Source organism: Bufo bufo, unplaced genomic scaffold (assembly GCF_905171765.1).
Source record: "Bufo bufo unplaced genomic scaffold, aBufBuf1.1, whole genome shotgun sequence".
In the NCBI taxonomy this organism is placed as follows: domain Eukaryota; kingdom Metazoa; phylum Chordata; class Amphibia; order Anura; family Bufonidae; genus Bufo; species Bufo bufo.
In genome coordinates, this window is record NW_024400025.1 from 1 (window position 1) to 18,560 (window position 18,560).

General features: G+C 38.2%; 14 non-coding genes across 14 annotated transcripts; all 14 read left to right on the plus strand.

The window, feature by feature from the left end:
• Positions 1–488: 488 nt before the first annotated feature.
• TRNAL-UAA lies at positions 489–571 on the plus strand. Its single transcript has one exon. It is a non-coding gene; the product is annotated as a tRNA-Leu (tRNA).
• Positions 572–1,604: 1,033 nt separating this feature from the next.
• Positions 1,605–1,687, plus strand: TRNAL-UAA. The gene has a single exon. It is a non-coding gene; the product is annotated as a tRNA-Leu (tRNA).
• Positions 1,688–3,226: 1,539 nt separating this feature from the next.
• On the plus strand, positions 3,227–3,309 carry TRNAL-UAA. The gene has a single exon. It is a non-coding gene; the product is annotated as a tRNA-Leu (tRNA).
• A 1,546-nt stretch (positions 3,310–4,855) lies between these two features.
• On the plus strand, positions 4,856–4,938 carry TRNAL-UAA. The gene has a single exon. It is a non-coding gene; the product is annotated as a tRNA-Leu (tRNA).
• Positions 4,939–6,484: 1,546 nt separating this feature from the next.
• TRNAL-UAA lies at positions 6,485–6,567 on the plus strand. The gene has a single exon. It is a non-coding gene; the product is annotated as a tRNA-Leu (tRNA).
• Positions 6,568–8,112: 1,545 nt separating this feature from the next.
• Positions 8,113–8,195, plus strand: TRNAL-UAA. Its single transcript has one exon. It is a non-coding gene; the product is annotated as a tRNA-Leu (tRNA).
• Positions 8,196–9,742: 1,547 nt separating this feature from the next.
• Positions 9,743–9,825, plus strand: TRNAL-UAA. The gene has a single exon. It is a non-coding gene; the product is annotated as a tRNA-Leu (tRNA).
• Positions 9,826–10,255: 430 nt separating this feature from the next.
• On the plus strand, positions 10,256–10,338 carry TRNAL-UAA. Its single transcript has one exon. It is a non-coding gene; the product is annotated as a tRNA-Leu (tRNA).
• Positions 10,339–11,371: 1,033 nt separating this feature from the next.
• TRNAL-UAA lies at positions 11,372–11,454 on the plus strand. The gene has a single exon. It is a non-coding gene; the product is annotated as a tRNA-Leu (tRNA).
• Positions 11,455–11,885: 431 nt separating this feature from the next.
• TRNAL-UAA lies at positions 11,886–11,968 on the plus strand. The gene has a single exon. It is a non-coding gene; the product is annotated as a tRNA-Leu (tRNA).
• Positions 11,969–13,000: 1,032 nt separating this feature from the next.
• On the plus strand, positions 13,001–13,083 carry TRNAL-UAA. The gene has a single exon. It is a non-coding gene; the product is annotated as a tRNA-Leu (tRNA).
• Positions 13,084–13,514: 431 nt separating this feature from the next.
• Positions 13,515–13,597, plus strand: TRNAL-UAA. Its single transcript has one exon. It is a non-coding gene; the product is annotated as a tRNA-Leu (tRNA).
• A 1,033-nt stretch (positions 13,598–14,630) lies between these two features.
• Positions 14,631–14,713, plus strand: TRNAL-UAA. The gene has a single exon. It is a non-coding gene; the product is annotated as a tRNA-Leu (tRNA).
• Positions 14,714–17,605: 2,892 nt separating this feature from the next.
• Positions 17,606–17,688, plus strand: TRNAL-UAA. Its single transcript has one exon. It is a non-coding gene; the product is annotated as a tRNA-Leu (tRNA).
• The last annotated feature ends 872 nt before the right edge of the window (positions 17,689–18,560 follow it).

The following is an 18,560-nucleotide window of genomic DNA, read 5'->3' on the forward strand; positions in this document are numbered from 1 at the left end:
GCGTTGGACTTAAGATCCAATGGATATATATCCGCGTGGGTTCAAACCCCACTCCTGGTAGCCCTTTTCTTTAAAACGCTGAGGGTGATGACAACTAACACTCTGAGCAAGCTTTTTTCGGCCATCAACATTTCAATAATAATCTTTGGCTTTTGTATGTGTATCCATATGGGTGTGAACCACTCTCCAAGCGTAAGGATGTTTTTTGGAGTTCTCCCAAGTTTCCTACAAAGAAGCCAATCCTGGAATAACATTGAAGCTATTCTTGCATGGTCATAAAAACTTTCTCTAGTCGTCGCAACAATGATGTTTATGTTGTGACCACTAGATAAATTCATTGGCTTTGCACACGCAATTGCCGTTTAAGGCAAAGATAATTAAGTTTCCAAGTCATTTCTTAAAGATAGAAATTATATAAACCTATGTAAAGAACTGTGGTGTTATAACTGTTTCTTTTAATTGCAAGAAATAAAAGCTCATAGACTTTCACCAGGATGGCCGAGTGGTTAAGGCGTTGGACTTAAGATCCAATGGATATGTATCCGCGTGGGTTCAAACCCCACTCCTGGTATATCCTTTCTTTAAAAACGCTGAAGGAAAGTACAGTTGGTCCTGGGAGCAAGCGTTTCATTATCAGCAATCAAGATTGCATTATGAAAATTTGACTTTTTCTGGATGCAGTCTCAAAATGTCAACCTTGGGTTAATCAAAAACAAATCAAAGCCATTTGTACATACCACACTGGCCAAGTGGTTAAGGTTTTGGAAATAAAATCCAAAAGAATTGTATCTATTTGGGTGTAAACCCCTCTCCAAACGTGAGGCTTATATTTGAAATTCTGCCAAGTTTCCTTCAAAGGAGCCAATCCTGGAATAACATTGAAGCTATTTTTGCATAGTCACAAAAACTTTCACCTGTCGCAACAATGAACTTTATGTTAACAACACTGCATAAATTCCTGGGCTTTAAACTCAAATTGCTACTTAAAGCAAAGAAAATTAAGATTCAAAGTCAGTTATTGAAGAAAGAAATTGTATAAACCTACATAAAGAGCTTTGTTGTTATAACTGTTGAAACGCTGAAGGTGACAACAGTTGACCCTCGGAGCAAGCGTTTTATTTTTAGCCATCAACATTTCATTATGAAAATTCAGCTTTTTATGTATGTAGTCTCAAAATGCCAACCTAGGGTTCATGAAGAGCAAATGATAGCCATTTGTTCATTGGTTCTTAGCAGGGTGACAAAATGGTTAAGGATTTGGAAATAAAACCATTAGATGCGTATCCATGTGGGTGTGAACACCTCTCCAAGTGTGAGGTTTACCTTTCGGAGGTCTGTCACATTTCCTGCAAAGGAGCCAACCCTGGAGCAACATTGAAGCTGTACGCGCATGGTCACAAGAACTTTCCCCTGTCGCAACAATGAACTTTATGTTATGACCAAGACATGAATTCCTTGGCTTTAGAGTCAAAATTGCTATTTAAGGAAAAGATAATTAAGCTTTAAAGTTAGTTCATAAAGATAGAAATTGTTTAAACCTATAGAAAGTGCTGTGGTGTTACAACTGCTACCTTTGATGGCAAGCGTCCAATTCACAGACTTTCACCAGGATGGCCGAGTGGTTAAGGCGTTGGACTTAAGATCCAATGGATATATATCCGCGTGGGTTCAAACCCCACTCCTGGTAGCCCTTTTCTTTAAAACGCTGAGGGTGATGACAACTAACACTCTGAGCAAGCTTTTTTCGGCCATCAACATTTCAATAATAATCTTTGGCTTTTGTATGTGTATCCATATGGGTGTGAACCACTCTCCAAGCGTAAGGATGTTTTTTGGAGTTCTCCCAAGTTTTCTACAAAGAAGCCAATCCTGGAATAACATTGAAGCTATTCTTGCATGGTCATAAAAACTTTCTCTAGTCGTCGCAACAATGATGTTTATGTTGTGAACACTAGATAAATTCATTGGCTTTGCACACGCAATTGCCATTTAACGCAAAGATAATTAAGTTTCCAAGTCATTTCTTAAAGATAGAAATTATATAAACCTATGTAAAGAACTGTGGTGTTATAACTGTTTCCTTTAATTGCAAGAAATAAAAGCTCATAGACTTTCACCAGGATAACCGAGTGGTTAAGGCGTTGAAATTTGTTTGGATATGTATCCGCGTGGGTTCAAACCCCACTCCTGGTATATCCTTTCTTTAAAAACGCTGAAGGAAAGTACAGTTGGTCCTGGGAGCAAGCGTTTCATTATCAGCAATCAAGATTGCATTATGAAAATTTGACTTTTTCTGGATGCAGTCTCAAAATGTCAACCTTGGGTTAATCAAAAACAAATCAAAGCCATTTGTACATACCACACTGGCCAAGTGGTTAAGGTTTTGGAAATAAAATCCAAAAGATTTGTATCTATTTGGGTGTAAACCCCTCTCCAAACGTGAGGCTTATATTTGAAATTCTGCCAAGTTTCCTTCAAAGGAGCCAATCCTGGAATAACATTGAAGCTATTTTTGCATAGTCACAAAAACTTTCACCTGTCGCAACAATGAACTTTATGTTAACAACACTGCTTAAATTCCTGGGCTTTAAACTCAAATTGCTACTTAAAGCAAAGAAAATTAAGATTCAAAGTCAGTTATTGAAGAAAGAAATTGTATAAACCTACATAAAGAGCTTTGTTGTTATAACTGTTGAAACGCTGAAGGTGACAACAGTTGACCCTCGGAGCAAGCGTTTTATTTTTAGCCATCAACATTTCATTATGAAAATTCAGCTTTTTGTGTATGTAGTCTCAAAATGCCAACCTAGGGTTCATGAAGAGCAAATGATAGCCATTTGTTCATTGGTTCTTAGCAGGGTGACAAAATGGTTAAGGATTTGGAAATAAAACCATTAGATGCGTATCCATGTGGGTGTGAACACCTCTCCAAGTGTGAGGTTTACCTTTCGGAGGTCTGTCACATTTCCTGCAAAGGAGCCAACCCTGGAGCAACATTGAAGCTGTACGCGCATGGCCACAAGAACTTTCCCCTGTCGCAACAATGAACTTTATGTTATGACCAAGACATGAATTCCTTGGCTTTAGAGTCAAAATTGCTATTTAAGGAAAAGATAATTAAGCTTTAAAGTTAGTTCATAAAGATAGAAATTGTTTAAACCTATAGAAAGTGCTGTGGTGTTACAACTGCTACCTTTGATGGCAAGCGACCCATTCACAGACTTTCACCAGGATGGCCGAGTGGTTAAGGCGTTGGACTTAAGATCCAATGGATATATATCCGCGTGGGTTCAAACCCCACTCCTGGTAGCCCTTTTCTTTAAAACGCTGAGGGTGATGACAACTAACACTCTGAGCAAGCTTTTTTCGGCCATCAACATTTCAATAATAATCTTTGGCTTTTTGTGTATGTGTATCCATATGGGTGTGAACCACTCTCCAAGCGTAAGGATGTTTTTTGGAGTTCTCCCAAGTTTCCTACAAGGAGCCAATCCTGGAATAACATTGAAGCTATTCTTGCATGGTCATAAAAACTTTCTCTAGTCGTCGCAACAATGATGTTTATGTTGTGACCACTAGATAAATTCATTGGCTTTGCACACGCAATTGCCATTTAAGGCAAAGATAATTAAGTTTCCAAGTCATTTCTTAAAGATAGAAATTATATAAACCTATGTAAAGAACTGTGGTGTTATAACTGTTTCCTTTAATTGCAAGAAATAAAAGCTCATGGACTTTCACCAGGAAGGCCGAGTGGTTAAGGCATTGGACTTAAGATCCAATGGATATGTATCCGCGTGGGTTCAAACCCCACTCCTGGTATATCCTTTCTTTAAAAACGCTGAAGGAAAGTACAGTTGGTCCTGGGAGCAAGCGTTTCATTATCAGCAATCAAGATTGCATTATGAAAATTTGACTTTTTCTGGATGCAGTCTCAAAATGTCAACCTTGGGTTAATCAAAAACAAATCAAAGCCATTTGTACATACCACACTGGCCAAGTGGTTAAGGTTTTGGAAATAAAATCCAAAAGATTTGTATCTATTTGGGTGTAAACCCCTCTCCAAACGTGAGGCTTATATTTGAAATTCTGCCAAGTTTCCTTCAAAGGAGCCAATCCTGGAATAACATTAAAGCTATTTTTGCATAGTCACAAAAACTTTCACCTGTCGCAACAATGAACTTTATGTTAACAACACTGCTTAAATTCCTGGGCTTTAAACTCAAATTGCTACTTAAAGCAAAGAAAATTAAGATTCAAAGTCAGTTATTGAAGAAAGAAATTGTATAAACCTACATAAAGAGCTTTGTTGTTATAACTGTTGAAACGCTGAAGGTGACAACAGTTGACCCTCGGAGCAAGCGTTTTATTTTTAGCCATCAACATTTCATTATGAAAATTCAGCTTTTTGTGTATGTAGTCTCAAAATGCCAACCTAGGGTTCATGAAGAGCAAATGATAGCCATTTGTTCATTGGTTCTTAGCAGGGTGACAAAATGGTTAAGGATTTGGAAATAAAACCATTAGATGCGTATCCATGTGGGTGTGAACACCTCTCCAAGTGTGAGGTTTACCTTTCGGAGGTCTGTCACATTTCCTGCAAAGGAGCCAACCCTGGAGCAACATTGAAGCTGTACGCGCATGGCCACAAGAACTTTCCCCTGTCGCAACAATGAACTTTATGTTATGACCAAGACATGAATTCCTTGGCTTTAGAGTCAAAATTGCTATTTAAGGAAAAGATAATTAAGCTTTAAAGTTAGTTCATAAAGATAGAAATTGTTTAAACCTATAGAAAGTGCTGTGGTGTTACAACTGCTACCTTTGATGGCAAGCGACCAATTCACAGACTTTCACCAGGATGGCCGAGTGGTTAAGGCGTTGGACTTAAGATCCAATGGATATATATCCGCGTGGGTTCAAACCCCACTCCTGGTAGCCCTTTTCTTTAAAACGCTGAGGGTGATGACAACTAACACTCTGAGCAAGCTTTTTTCGGCCATCAACATTTCAATAATAATCTTTGGCTTTTTGTGTATGTGTATCCATATGGGTGTGAACCACTCTCCAAGCGTAAGGATGTTTTTCGGAGTTCTCCCAAGTTTCCTACAAAGGAGCCAATCCTGGAATAACATTGAAGCTATTCTTGCATGGTCATAAAAACTTTCTCTAGTCGTCGCAACAATGATGTTTATGTTGTGACCACTAGATAAATTCATTGGCTTTGCACACGCAATTGCCATTTAAGGCAAAGATAATTAAGTTTCCAAGTCATTTCTTAAAGATAGAAATTATATAAACCTATGTAAAGAACTGTGGTGTTATAACTGTTTCCTTTAATTGCAAGAAATAAAAGCTCATAGACTTTCACCAGGATGGCCGAGTGGTTAAGGCGTTGGACTTAAGATCCAATGGATATGTATCCGCGTGGGTTCAAACCCCACTCCTGGTATATCCTTTCTTTAAAAACGCTGAAGGAAAGTACAGTTGGTCCTGGGAGCAAGCGTTTCATTATCAGCAATCAAGATTGCATTATGAAAATTTGACTTTTTCTGGATGCAGTCTCAAAATGTCAACCTTGGGTTAATCAAAAACAAATCAAAGCCATTTGTACATACCACACTGGCCAAGTGGTTAAGGTTTTGGAAATAAAATCCAAAAGATTTGTATCTATTTGGGTGTAAACCCCTCTCCAAACGTGAGGCTTATATTTGAAATTCTGCCAAGTTTCCTTCAAAGGAGCCAATCCTGGAATAACATTGAAGCTATTTTTGCATAGTCACAAAAACTTTCACCTGTCGCAACAATGAACTTTATGTTAACAACACTGCTTAAATTCCTGGGCTTTAAACTCAAATTGCTACTTAAAGCAAAGAAAATTAAGATTCAAAGTCAGTTATTGAAGAAAGAAATTGTATAAACCTACATAAAGAGCTTTGTTGTTATAACTGTTGAAACGCTGAAGGTGACAACAGTTGACCCTCGGAGCAAGCGTTTTATTTTTAGCCATCAACATTTCATTATGAAAATTCAGCTTTTTGTGTATGTAGTCTCAAAATGCCAACCTAGGGTTCATGAAGAGCAAATGATAGCCATTTGTTCATTGGTTCTTAGCAGGGTGACAAAATGGTTAAGGATTTGGAAATAAAACCATTAGATGCGTATCCATGTGGGTGTGAACACCTCTCCAAGTGTGAGGTTTACCTTTCGGAGGTCTGTCACATTTCCTGCAAAGGAGCCAACCCTGGAGCAACATTGAAGCTGTACGCGCATGGCCACAAGAACTTTCCCCTGTCGCAACAATGAACTTTATGTTATGACCAAGACATGAATTCCTTGGCTTTAGAGTCAAAATTGCTATTTAAGGAAAAGATAATTAAGCTTTAAAGTTAGTTCATAAAGATAGAAATTGTTTAAACCTATAGAAAGTGCTGTGGTGTTACAACTGCTACCTTTGATGGCAAGCGACCATTCACAGACTTTCACCAGGATGGCCGAGTGGTTAAGGCGTTGGACTTAAGATCCAATGGATATATATCCGCGTGGGTTCAAACCCCACTCCTGGTAGCCCTTTTCTTTAAAACGCTGAGGGTGATGACAACTAACACTCTGAGCAAGCTTTTTTCGGCCATCAACATTTCAATAATAATCTTTGGCTTTTGTGTATGTGTATCCATATGGGTGTGAACCACTCTCCAAGCGTAAGGATGTTTTTTGGAGTTCTCCCAAGTTTCCTACAAAGGAGCCAATCCTGGAATAACATTGAAGCTATTCTTGCATGGTCATAAAAACTTTCTCTAGTCGTCGCAACAATGATGTTTATGTTGTGACCACTAGATAAATTCATTGGCTTTGCACACGCAATTGCCATTTAAGGCAAAGATAATTAAGTTTCCAAGTCATTTCTTAAAGATAGAAATTATATAAACCTATGTAAAGAACTGTGGTGTTATAACTGTTTCCTTTAATTGCAAGAAATAAAAGCTCATAGACTTTCACCAGGATGGCCGAGTGGTTAAGGCGTTGGACTTAAGATCCAATGGATATGTATCCGCGTGGGTTCAAACCCCACTCCTGGTATATCCTTTCTTTAAAAACGCTGAAGGAAAGTACAGTTGGTCCTGGGAGCAAGCGTTTCATTATCAGCAATCAAGATTGCATTATGAAAATTTGACTTTTTCTGGATGCAGTCTCAAAATGTCAACCTTGGGTTAATCAAAAACAAATCAAAGCCATTTGTACATACCACACTGGCCAAGTGGTTAAGGTTTTGGAAATAAAATCCAAAAGATTTGTATCTATTTGGGTGTAAACCCCTCTCCAAACGTGAGGCTTATATTTGAAATTCTGCCAAGTTTCCTTCAAGGAGCCAATCCTGGAATAACATTGAAGCTATTTTTGCATAGTCACAAAAACTTTCACCTGTCGCAACAATGAACTTTATGTTAACAACACTGCTTAAATTCCTGGGCTTTAAACTCAAATTGCTACTTAAAGCAAAGAAAATTAAGATTCAAAGTCAGTTATTGAAGAAAGAAATTGTATAAACCTACATAAAGAGCTTTGTTGTTATAACTATTGAAACGCTGAAGGTGACAACAGTTGACCCTCGGAGCAAGCGTTTTATTTTTAGCCATCAACATTTCATTATGAAAATTCAGCTTTTTGTGTATGTAGTCTCAAAATGCCAACCTAGGGTTCATGAAGAGCAAATGATAGCCATTTGTTCATTGGTTCTTAGCAGGGTGACAAAATGGTTAAGGATTTGGAAATAAAACCATTAGATGTGTATCCATGTGGGTGTGAACACCTCTCCAAGTGTGAGGTTTACCTTTCGGAGGTCTGTCACATTTCCTGCAAAGGAGCCAACCCTGGAGCAACATTGAAGCTGTACGCGCATGGCCACAAGAACTTTCCCCTGTCGCAACAATGAACTTTATGTTATGACCAAGACATGAATTCCTTGGCTTTAGAGTCAAAATTGCTATTTAAGGAAAAGATAATTAAGCTTTAAAGTTAGTTCATAAAGATAGAAATTGTTTAAACCTATAGAAAGTGCTGTGGTGTTACAACTGCTACCTTTGATGGCAAGCGACCCATTCACAGACTTTCACCAGGATGGCCGAGTGGTTAAGGCGTTGGACTTAAGATCCAATGGATATATATCCGCGTGGGTTCAAACCCCACTCCTGGTAGCCCTTTTCTTTAAAACGCTGAGGGTGATGACAACTAACACTCTGAGCAAGCTTTTTTCGGCCATCAACATTTCAATAATAATCTTTGGCTTTTTGTGTATGTGTATCCATATGGGTGTGAACCACTCTCCAAGCGTAAGGATGTTTTTTGGAGTTCTCCCAAGTTTCCTACAAAGGAGCCAATCCTGGAATAACATTGAAGCTATTCTTGCATGGTCATAAAAACTTTCTCTAGTCGTCGCAACAATGATGTTTATGTTGTGACCACTAGATAAATTCATTGGCTTTGCACACGCAATTGCCATTTAAGGCAAAGATAATTACGTTTCCAAGTCATTTCTTAAAGATAGAAATTATATAAACCTATGTAAAGAACTGTGGTGTTATAACTGTTTCCTTTAATTGCAAGAAATAAAAGCTCATAGACTTTCACCAGGATGGCCGAGTGGTTAAGGCGTTGGACTTAAGATCCAATGGATATGTATCCGCGTGGGTTCAAACCCCACTCCTGGTATATCCTTTCTTTAAAAACGCTGAAGGAAAGTACAGTTGGTCCTGGGAGCAAGCGTTTCATTATCAGCAATCAAGATTGCATTATGAAAATTTGACTTTTTCTGGATGCAGTCTCAAAATGTCAACCTTGGGTTAATCAAAAACAAATCAAAGCCATTTGTACATACCACACTGGCCAAGTGGTTAAGGTTTTGGAAATAAAATCCAAAAGATTTGTATCTATTTGGGTGTAAACCCCTCTCCAAACGTGAGGCTTATATTTGAAATTCTGCCAAGTTTCCTTCAAAGGAGCCAATCCTGGAATAACATTGAAGCTATTTTTGCATAGTCACAAAAACTTTCACCTGTCGCAACAATGAACTTTATGTTAACAACACTGCTTAAATTCCTGGGCTTTAAACTCAAATTGCTACTTAAAGCAAAGAAAATTAAGATTCAAAGTCAGTTATTGAAGAAAGAAATTGTATAAACCTACATAAAGAGCTTTGTTGTTATAACTGTTGAAACGCTGAAGGTGACAACAGTTGACCCTCGGAGCAAGCGTTTTATTTTTAGCCATCAACATTTCATTATGAAAATTCAGCTTTTTGTGTATGTAGTCTCAAAATGCCAACCTAGGGTTCATGAAGAGCAAATGATAGCCATTTGTTCATTGGTTCTTAGCAGGGTGACAAAATGGTTAAGGATTTGGAAATAAAACCATTAGATGCGTATCCATGTGGGTGTGAACACCTCTCCAAGTGTGAGGTTTACCTTTCGGAGGTCTGTCACATTTCCTGCAAAGGAGCCAACCCTGGAGCAACATTGAAGCTGTACGCGCATGGCCACAAGAACTTTCCCCTGTCGCAACAATGAACTTTATGTTATGACCAAGACATGAATTCCTTGGCTTTAGAGTCAAAATTGCTATTTAAGGAAAAGATAATTAAGCTTTAAAGTTAGTTCATAAAGATAGAAATTGTTTAAACCTATAGAAAGTGCTGTGGTGTTACAACTGCTACCTTTGATGGCAAGCGACCCATTCACAGACTTTCACCAGGATGGCCGAGTGGTTAAGGCGTTGGACTTAAGATCCAATGGATATATATCCGCGTGGGTTCAAACCCCACTCCTGGTAGCCCTTTTCTTTAAAACGCTGAGGGTGATGACAACTAACACTCTGAGCAAGCTTTTTTCGGCCATCAACATTTCAATAATAATCTTTGGCTTTTGTGTATGTGTATCCATATGGGTGTGAACCACTCTCCAAGCGTAAGGATGTTTTTTGGAGTTCTCCCAAGTTTCCTACAAAGAAGCCAATCCTGGAATAACATTGAAGCTATTCTTGCATGGTCATAAAAACTTTCTCTAGTCGTCGCAACAATGATGTTTATGTTGTGACCACTAGATAAATTCATTGGCTTTGCACACGCAATTGCCATTTAAGGCAAAGATAATTAAGTTTCCAAGTCATTTCTTAAAGATAGAAATTATATAAACCTATGTAAAGAACTGTGGTGTTATAACTGTTTCCTTTAATTGCAAGAAATAAAAGCTCATAGACTTTCACCAGGATGGCCGAGTGGTTAAGGCGTTGGACTTAAGATCCAATGGATATGTATCCGCGTGGGTTCAAACCCCACTCCTGGTATATCCTTTCTTTAAAAACGCTGAAGGAAAGTACAGTTGGTCCTGGGAGCAAGCGTTTCATTATCAGCAATCAAGATTGCATTATGAAAATTTGACTTTTTCTGGATGCAGTCTCAAAATGTCAACCTTGGGTTAATCAAAAACAAATCAAAGCCATTTGTACATACCACACTGGCCAAGTGGTTAAGGTTTTGGAAATAAAATCCAAAAGATTTGTATCTATTTGGGTGTAAACCCCTCTCCAAACGTGAGGCTTATATTTGAAATTCTGCCAAGTTTCCTTCAAAGGAGCCAATCCTGGAATAACATTGAAGCTATTTTTGCATAGTCACAAAAACTTTCACCTGTCGCAACAATGAACTTTATGTTAACAACACTGCTTAAATTCCTGAGCTTTAAACTCAAATTGCTACTTAAAGCAAAGAAAATTAAGATTCAAAGTCAGTTATTGAAGATAGAAATTGTATAAACCTACATTAAGAGCTTTGTTGTTATAACTATTGAAACGCTGAAGGTGACAACAGTTGACCCTCGGAGCAAGCGTTTTATTTTTAGCCATCAACATTTCATTATGAAAATTCAGCTTTTTGTGTATGTAGTCTCAAAATGCCAACCTAGGGTTCATGAAGAGCAAATGATAGCCATTTGTTCATTGGTTCTTAGCAGGGTGACAAAATGGTTAAGGATTTGGAAATAAAATCATTAGATGCGTATCCATGTGGGTGTGAACACCTCTCCAAGTGTGAGGTTTACCTTTCGGAGGTCTGTCACATTTCCTGCAAAGGAGCCAACCCTGGAGCAATATTGAAGCTGTACGCGCATGGCCACAAGAACTTTCCCCTGTCGCAACAATGAACTTTATGTTATGACCAAGACATGAATTCCTTGGCTTTAGAGTCAAAATTGCTATTTAAGGAAAAGATAATTAAGCTTTAAAGTTAGTTCATAAAGATAGAAATTGTTTAAACCTATAGAAAGTGCTGTGGTGTTACAACTGCTACCTTTGATGGCAAGCGACCCATTCACAGACTTTCACCAGGATGGCCGAGTGGTTAAGGCGTTGGACTTAAGATCCAATGGATATATATCCGCGTGGGTTCAAACCCCACTCCTGGTAGCCCTTTTCTTTAAAATGCTGAGGGTGATGACAACTAACACTCTGAGCAAGCTTTTTTCGGCCATCAACATTTCAATAATAATCTTTGGCTTTTTGTGTATGTGTATCCATATGGGTGTGAACCACTCTCCAAGCGTAAGGATGTTTTTTGGAGTTCTCCCAAGTTTCCTACAAAGAAGCCAATCCTGGAATAACATTGAAGCTATTCTTGCATGGTCATAAAAACTTTCTCTAGTCGTCGCAACAATGATGTTTATGTTGTGACCACTAGATAAATTCATTGGCTTTGCACACGCAATTGCCATTTAAGGCAAAGATAATTACGTTTCCAAGTCATTTCTTAAAGATAGAAATTATATAAACCTATGTAAAGAACTGTGGTGTTATGACTGTTTCCTTTAATTGCAAGAAATAAAAGCTCATAGACTTTCACCAGGATGGCCGAGTGGTTAAGGCGTTGGACTTAAGATCCAATGGATATGTATCCGCGTGGGTTCAAACCCCACTCCTGGTATATCCTTTCTTTAAAAACGCTGAAGGAAAGTACAGTTGGTCCTGGGAGCAAGCGTTTCATTATCAGCAATCAATATTGCATTATGAAAATTTGACTTTTTCTGGATGCAGTCTCAAAATGTCAACCTTGGGTTAATCAAAAACAAATCAAAGCCATTTGTACATACCACACTGGCCAAGTGGTTAAGGTTTTGGAAATAAAATCCAAAAGATTTGTATCTATTTGGGTGTAAACCCCTCTCCAAACGTGAGGCTTATATTTGAAATTCTGCCAAGTTTCCTTCAAAGGAGCCAATCCTGGAATAACATTGAAGCTATTTTTGCATAGTCACAAAAACTTTCACCTGTCGCAACAATGAACTTTATGTTAACAACACTGCTTAAATTCCTGGGCTTTAAACTCAAATTGCTACTTAAAGCAAAGAAAATTAAGATTCAAAGTCAGTTATTGAAGAAAGAAATTGTATAAACCTACATAAAGAGCTTTGTTGTTATAACTGTTGAAACGCTGAAGGTGACAACAGTTGACCCTCGGAGCAAGCGTTTTATTTTTAGCCATCAACATTTCATTATGAAAATTCAGCTTTTTATGTATGTAGTCTCAAAATGCCAACCTAGGGTTCATGAAGAGCAAATGGTAGCCATTTGTTCATTGGTTCTTAGCAGGGTGACAAAATGGTTAAGGATTTGGAAATAAAACCATTAGATGTGTATCCATGTGGGTGTGAACACCTCTCCAAGTGTGAGGTTTACCTTTCGGAGGTCTGTCACATTTCCTGCAAAGGAGCCAACCCTGGAGCAACATTGAAGCTGTACGTGCATGGTCACAAGAACTTTCCCCTGTCGCAACAATGAACTTTATGTTATGACCAAGACATGAATTCCTTGGCTTTAGAGTCAAAATTGCTATTTAAGGAAAAGATAATTAAGCTTTAAAGTTAGTTCATAAAGATAGAAATTGTTTAAACCTATAGAAAGTGCTGTGGTGTTACAACTGCTACCTTTGATGGCAAGCGACCCATCACAGACTTTCACCAGGATGGCCGAGTGGTTAAGGCGTTGGACTTAAGATCCAATGGATATATATCCGCGTGGGTTCAAACCCCACTCCTGGTAGCCCTTTTCTTTAAAACGCTGAGGGTGATGACAACTAACACTCTGAGCAAGCTTTTTTCGGCCATCAACATTTCAATAATAATCTTTGGCTTTTTGTGTATGTGTATCCATATGGGTGTGAACCACTCTCCAAGCGTAAGGATGTTTTTTGGAGTTCTCCCAAGTTTCCTACAAAGGAGCCAATCCTGGAATAACATTGAAGCTATTCTTGCATGGTCATAAAAACTTTCTCTAGTCGTCGCAACAATGATGTTTATGTTGTGACCACTAGATAAATTCATTGGCTTTGCACACGCAATTGCCATTTAAGGCAAAGATAATTACGTTTCCAAGTCATTTCTTAAAGATAGAAATTATATAAACCTATGTAAAGAACTGTGGTGTTATAACTGTTTCCTTTAATTGCAAGAAATAAAAGCTCATAGACTTTCACCAGGATGGCCGAGTGGTTAAGGCGTTGGACTTAAGATCCAATGGATATGTATCCGCGTGGGTTCAAACCCCACTCCTGGTATATCCTTTCTTTAAAAACGCTGAAGGAAAGTACAGTTGGTCCTGGGAGCAAGCGTTTTATTATCAGCAATCAAGATTGCATTATGAAAATTTGACTTTTTCTGGATGCAGTCTCAAAATGTCAACCTTGGGTTAATCAAAAACAAATCAAAGCCATTTATACATACCACACTGGCCAAGTGGTTAAGGTTTTGGAAATAAAATCCAAAAGATTTGTATCTATTTGGGTGTAAACCCCTCTCCAAACGTGAGGCTTATATTTGAAATTCTGCCAAGTTTCCTTCAAAGGAGCCAATCCTGGAATAACATTGAAGCTATTTTTGCATAGTCACAAAAACTTTCACCTGTCGCAACAATGAACTTTATGTTAACAACACTGCTTAAATTCCTGGGCTTTAAACTCAAATTGCTACTTAAAGCAAAGAAAATTAAGATTCAAAGTCAGTTATTGAAGAAAGAAATTGTATAAACCTACATAAAGAGCTTTGTTGTTATAACTGTTGAAACGCTGAAGGTGACAACAGTTGACCCTCGGAGCAAGCGTTTTATTTTTAGCCATCAACATTTCATTATGAAAATTCAGCTTTTTGTGTATGTAGTCTCAAAATGCCAACCTAGGGTTCATGAAGAGCAAATGGTAGCCATTTGTTCATTGGTTCTTAGCAGGGTGACAAAATGGTTAAGGATTTGGAAATAAAACCATTAGATGTGTATCCATGTGGGTGTGAACACCTCTCCAAGTGTGAGGTTTACCTTTCGGAGGTCTGTCACATTTCCTGCAAAGGAGCCAACCCTGGAGCAACATTGAAGCTGTACGCGCATGGCCACAAGAACTTTCCCCTGTCGCAACAATGAACTTTATGTTATGACCAAGACATGAATTCCTTGGCTTTAGAGTCAAAATTGCTATTTAAGGAAAAGATAATTAAGCTTTAAAGTTAGTTCATAAAGATAGAAATTGTTTAAACCTATAGAAAGTGCTGTGGTGTTACAACTGCTACCTTTGATGGCAAGCGACCCATCCACAGACTTTCACCAGGATGGCCGAGTGGTTAAGGCGTTGGACTTAAGATCCAATGGATATATATCCGCGTGGGTTCAAACCCCACTCCTGGTAGCCCTTTTCTTTAAAACGCTGAGGGTGATGACAACTAACACTCTGAGCAAGCTTTTTTCGGCCATCAACATTTCAATAATAATCTTTGGCTTTTTGTGTATGTGTATCCATATGGGTGTGAACCACTCTCCAAGCGTAAGGATGTTTTTTGGAGTTCTCCCAAGTTTCCTACAAAGAAGCCAATCCTGGAATAACATTGAAGCTATTCTTGCATGGTCATAAAAACTTTCTCTAGTCGTCACAACAATGATGTTTATGTTGTGACCACTAGATAAATTCATTGGCTTTGCACACGCAATTGCCATTTAAGGCAAAGATAATTACGTTTCCAAGTCATTTCTTAACCGCCTCACGTCCGCCCATAGGATATAAACGTCCTATGGGTGGACGTCTATTTCTGACAGCACGTTTTAAAACGTCCTGTCAGAAATAGCAGCTGCACGCTAATCGTGCAGCTGCTGATCGAGTTGCCCGCTGTCAGTGACAGCAGGGCAACCCTAAGACAAGGCAGGGACAGTGCCCAGGTGTCCCTGCCTTCACGATCGCTGCAGACACAGCGCTCACCGAGCGCTGTGTCTGCAGAGCAGGAAGCGCTGTGCGCTTCCTGTTCCGGCCCGGCGGTCATGTGACCGCCGTGACCGGAGAGTGCAGGGGCTGTGTGAGGTCTCTCAGAGACCTCGATCAGCCCTGCTGTGAGGCTGTACAGCGCAGGATTGCTGCTGTACAGCCTCTCTAGGGGTGCATTTGTCCTGTAACTGGGGCTACTATGTCAGCCCCAGTTACAGGAGAAATCAACTGTGAAAAAAAAAAAGAAAAAGTGAAGTAAATGTCCCCCAGAGGTCTTGTATGACCTTATGGGGGACGAAAAGTGTAAAAAAAAATAAAAAAAATAAAGGGTTGAAAAAATAAAATAAAATAAAGTTTCACATGTAAAAAAAAAAAAAGTTCCCAAGTTAGGAATAAAAAAAAAAAAATTAAAATAGAAAAAATAAAGTAAAATAGACATATTTAGTATTGCCGCGTCCGTAAAAACCAGCTCTATAAAAATATCACATGACCTAACCCCTCGGATGAACACCGTAAAAAATAAATAAAAAAAACTGTGTCAAAACAAGCAATTTTTGTCACCTTGCATCACAAAAGGTGCAACACCAAGTGATCAAAAACGCGTATGTCCCACAAAATGGTACCAATAAAACCGTCACCTCATCCCGCAAAAAATGAGCCCCTACATAAGAAAATCTCTCAAAAAATAAAAAAACTATAGCTCTTAGAACATGGAGACACTAAAACATAATTTTTTTGGTTTCAAAAATGCTATTATTGTGTTAAAGTGAAACAAATAAAAAAAAGTATACATATTAGGTATTGCCGCGTCCGTAAAAACCAGCTCTATAAAAATATCACATGACCTAACCCCTCGGGTGAACACCGTAAAAAAAAAAAAAAAAAAACTGTGTCAAAACAAGCAATTTTTGTCACCTTGCATCACAAAAGGTGCAACACCAAGTGATCAAAAACGCGTATGTCCCACAAAATGGTACCAATAAAACCGTCACCTCATCCCGCAAAAAATGAGCCCCTACATAAGAAAATCTCTCAAAAAATAAAAAAACTATAGCTCTCAGAACATGGACACATTAAAACATAATTTTTTGGTTTCAAAAATGCTATTATTGTGTAAAACTTTAATAAATGAGAAAAAGTATACATATTAGGTATCGCTACGTCCGTAACAATCTGCTCTATAAAAATGTCACTTGACTGAACCCCTAAGGTGAACGCTGTAAAAATAAATAAATAGAAACTGTGCTAAAACAACCAATTTTTTGGTCACCTTGCCCCATAAAGTGTTATATTGAATGATCAAAAAATCATATGTACCCAAAAATAGTACTAATAAAACTGGCACCTTATCCCCTAGTTTCCAAAATGGGGTCACTTCTTGGGAGTTTCTACTGTAAGGGTGCATCAGGGGGCTTCAAATGGGACATGGCATCTGAAAACCATGTGGAGTTCCTTTCCTTCTGCGCCCTGCCGTGTGCCCATACAGCAGTTTACGACCACATGTGGGGTGTTTCTGTAAACCGCAGAATCTGGGTAATAAATATTGAGTTTTGTTTGGCTGTTAACCATCGATGTGTTAGAGAAAAAAATTGATTAAAATGAAAAATCTGCCAAAAAAGTGAAATTTAAAAATTTGATCTCCATTTTCCTTTAATTCTTGTGGAACGCCTAAAGGGTTAACAAAGTTTGTAAAATCGGTTTTGAATACCTTGAGGGGTGTAGTTTCTACAATGGGGTCATTTATGGGGGTATCCACTATGTAGGCCCCACAAAGTGACTTCAGACCTGAACTGGTCCTTATAAAGTGGGTTTTGGCAATTTTCTTAAAAATTTGAAGAATTGCTTCTAAACTTCTAAGCCGTCTAACGTCCTAAAAAAATAAAATGACATTTCCAAAATGATGCCAACATAAAGTAGACATATGGGGAATGTTAAATAATAAATATTTTATGAGGTATCACTTTCTGTTTTAAAAGCAGAGAAATTGAAATTTAGAAAATTGCGATTTTTTTTACATTTTTGGGTAAATTTGGGATTTTTTCATAAATAAAGGTGAAATATTTTGACTCAAATTTATGACTATCATGAAGTACAATGTGTCACGAGAAAACAATCTCTGAATGACTTGGATAAATAAAGGCGTTCCAAAGTTATTACCACATAAAGTGAGATATGTCCGTTTTGCAAAATTTGGCCTGGTCAGGAAGGGGGCAAAGGGCCCAGATGGGAAGTGGTTAAAGATAGAAATTATATAAACCTATGTAAAGAACTGTGGTGTTATAACTGTTTCCTTTAATTGCAAGAAATAAAAGCTCATAGACTTTCACCAGGATGGCCGAGTGGTTAAGGCGTTGGACTTAAGATCCAATGGATATGTATCCGCGTGGGTTCAAACCCCACTCCTGGTATATCCTTTCTTTAAAAACGCTGAAGGAAAGTACAGTTGGTCCTGGGAGCAAGCGTTTCATTATCAGCAATCAATATTGCATTATGAAAATTTGACTTTTTCTGGATGCAGTCTCAAAATGTCAACCTTGGGTTAATCAAAAACAAATCAAAGCCATTTGTACATACCACACTGGCCAAGTGGTTAAGGTTTTGGAAATAAAATCCAAAAGATTTGTATCTATTTGGGTGTAAACCCCTCTCCAAACGTGAGGCTTATATTTGAAATTCTGCCAAGTTTCCTTCAAAGGAGCCAATCCTGGAATAACATTGAAGCTATTTTTGCATAGTCACAAAAACTTTCACCTGTCGCAACAATGAACTTTATGTTAACAACACTGCTTAAATTCCTGGGCTTTAAACTCAAATTGCTACTTAAAGCAAAGAAAATTAAGATTCAAAGTCAGTTATTGAAGAAAGAAATTGTATAAACCTACATAAAGAGCTTTGTTGTTATAACTATTGAAACGCTGAAGGTGACAACAGTTGACCCTCGGAGCAAGCGTTTTATTTTTAGCCATCAACATTTCATTATGAAAATTCAGCTTTTTGTGTATGTAGTCTCAAAATGCCAACCTAGGGTTCATGAAGAGCAAATGATAGCCATTTGTTCATTGGTTCTTAGCAGGGTGACAAAATGGTTAAGGATTTGGAAATAAAACCATTAGATGTGTATCCATGTGGGTGTGAACACCTCTCCAAGTGTGAGGTTTACCTTTCGGAGGTCTGTCACATTTCCTGCAAAGGAGCCAACCCTGGAGCAACATTGAAGCTGTACGCGCATGGTCACAAGAACTTTCCCCTGTCGTAACAATGAACTTTATGTTATGACCAA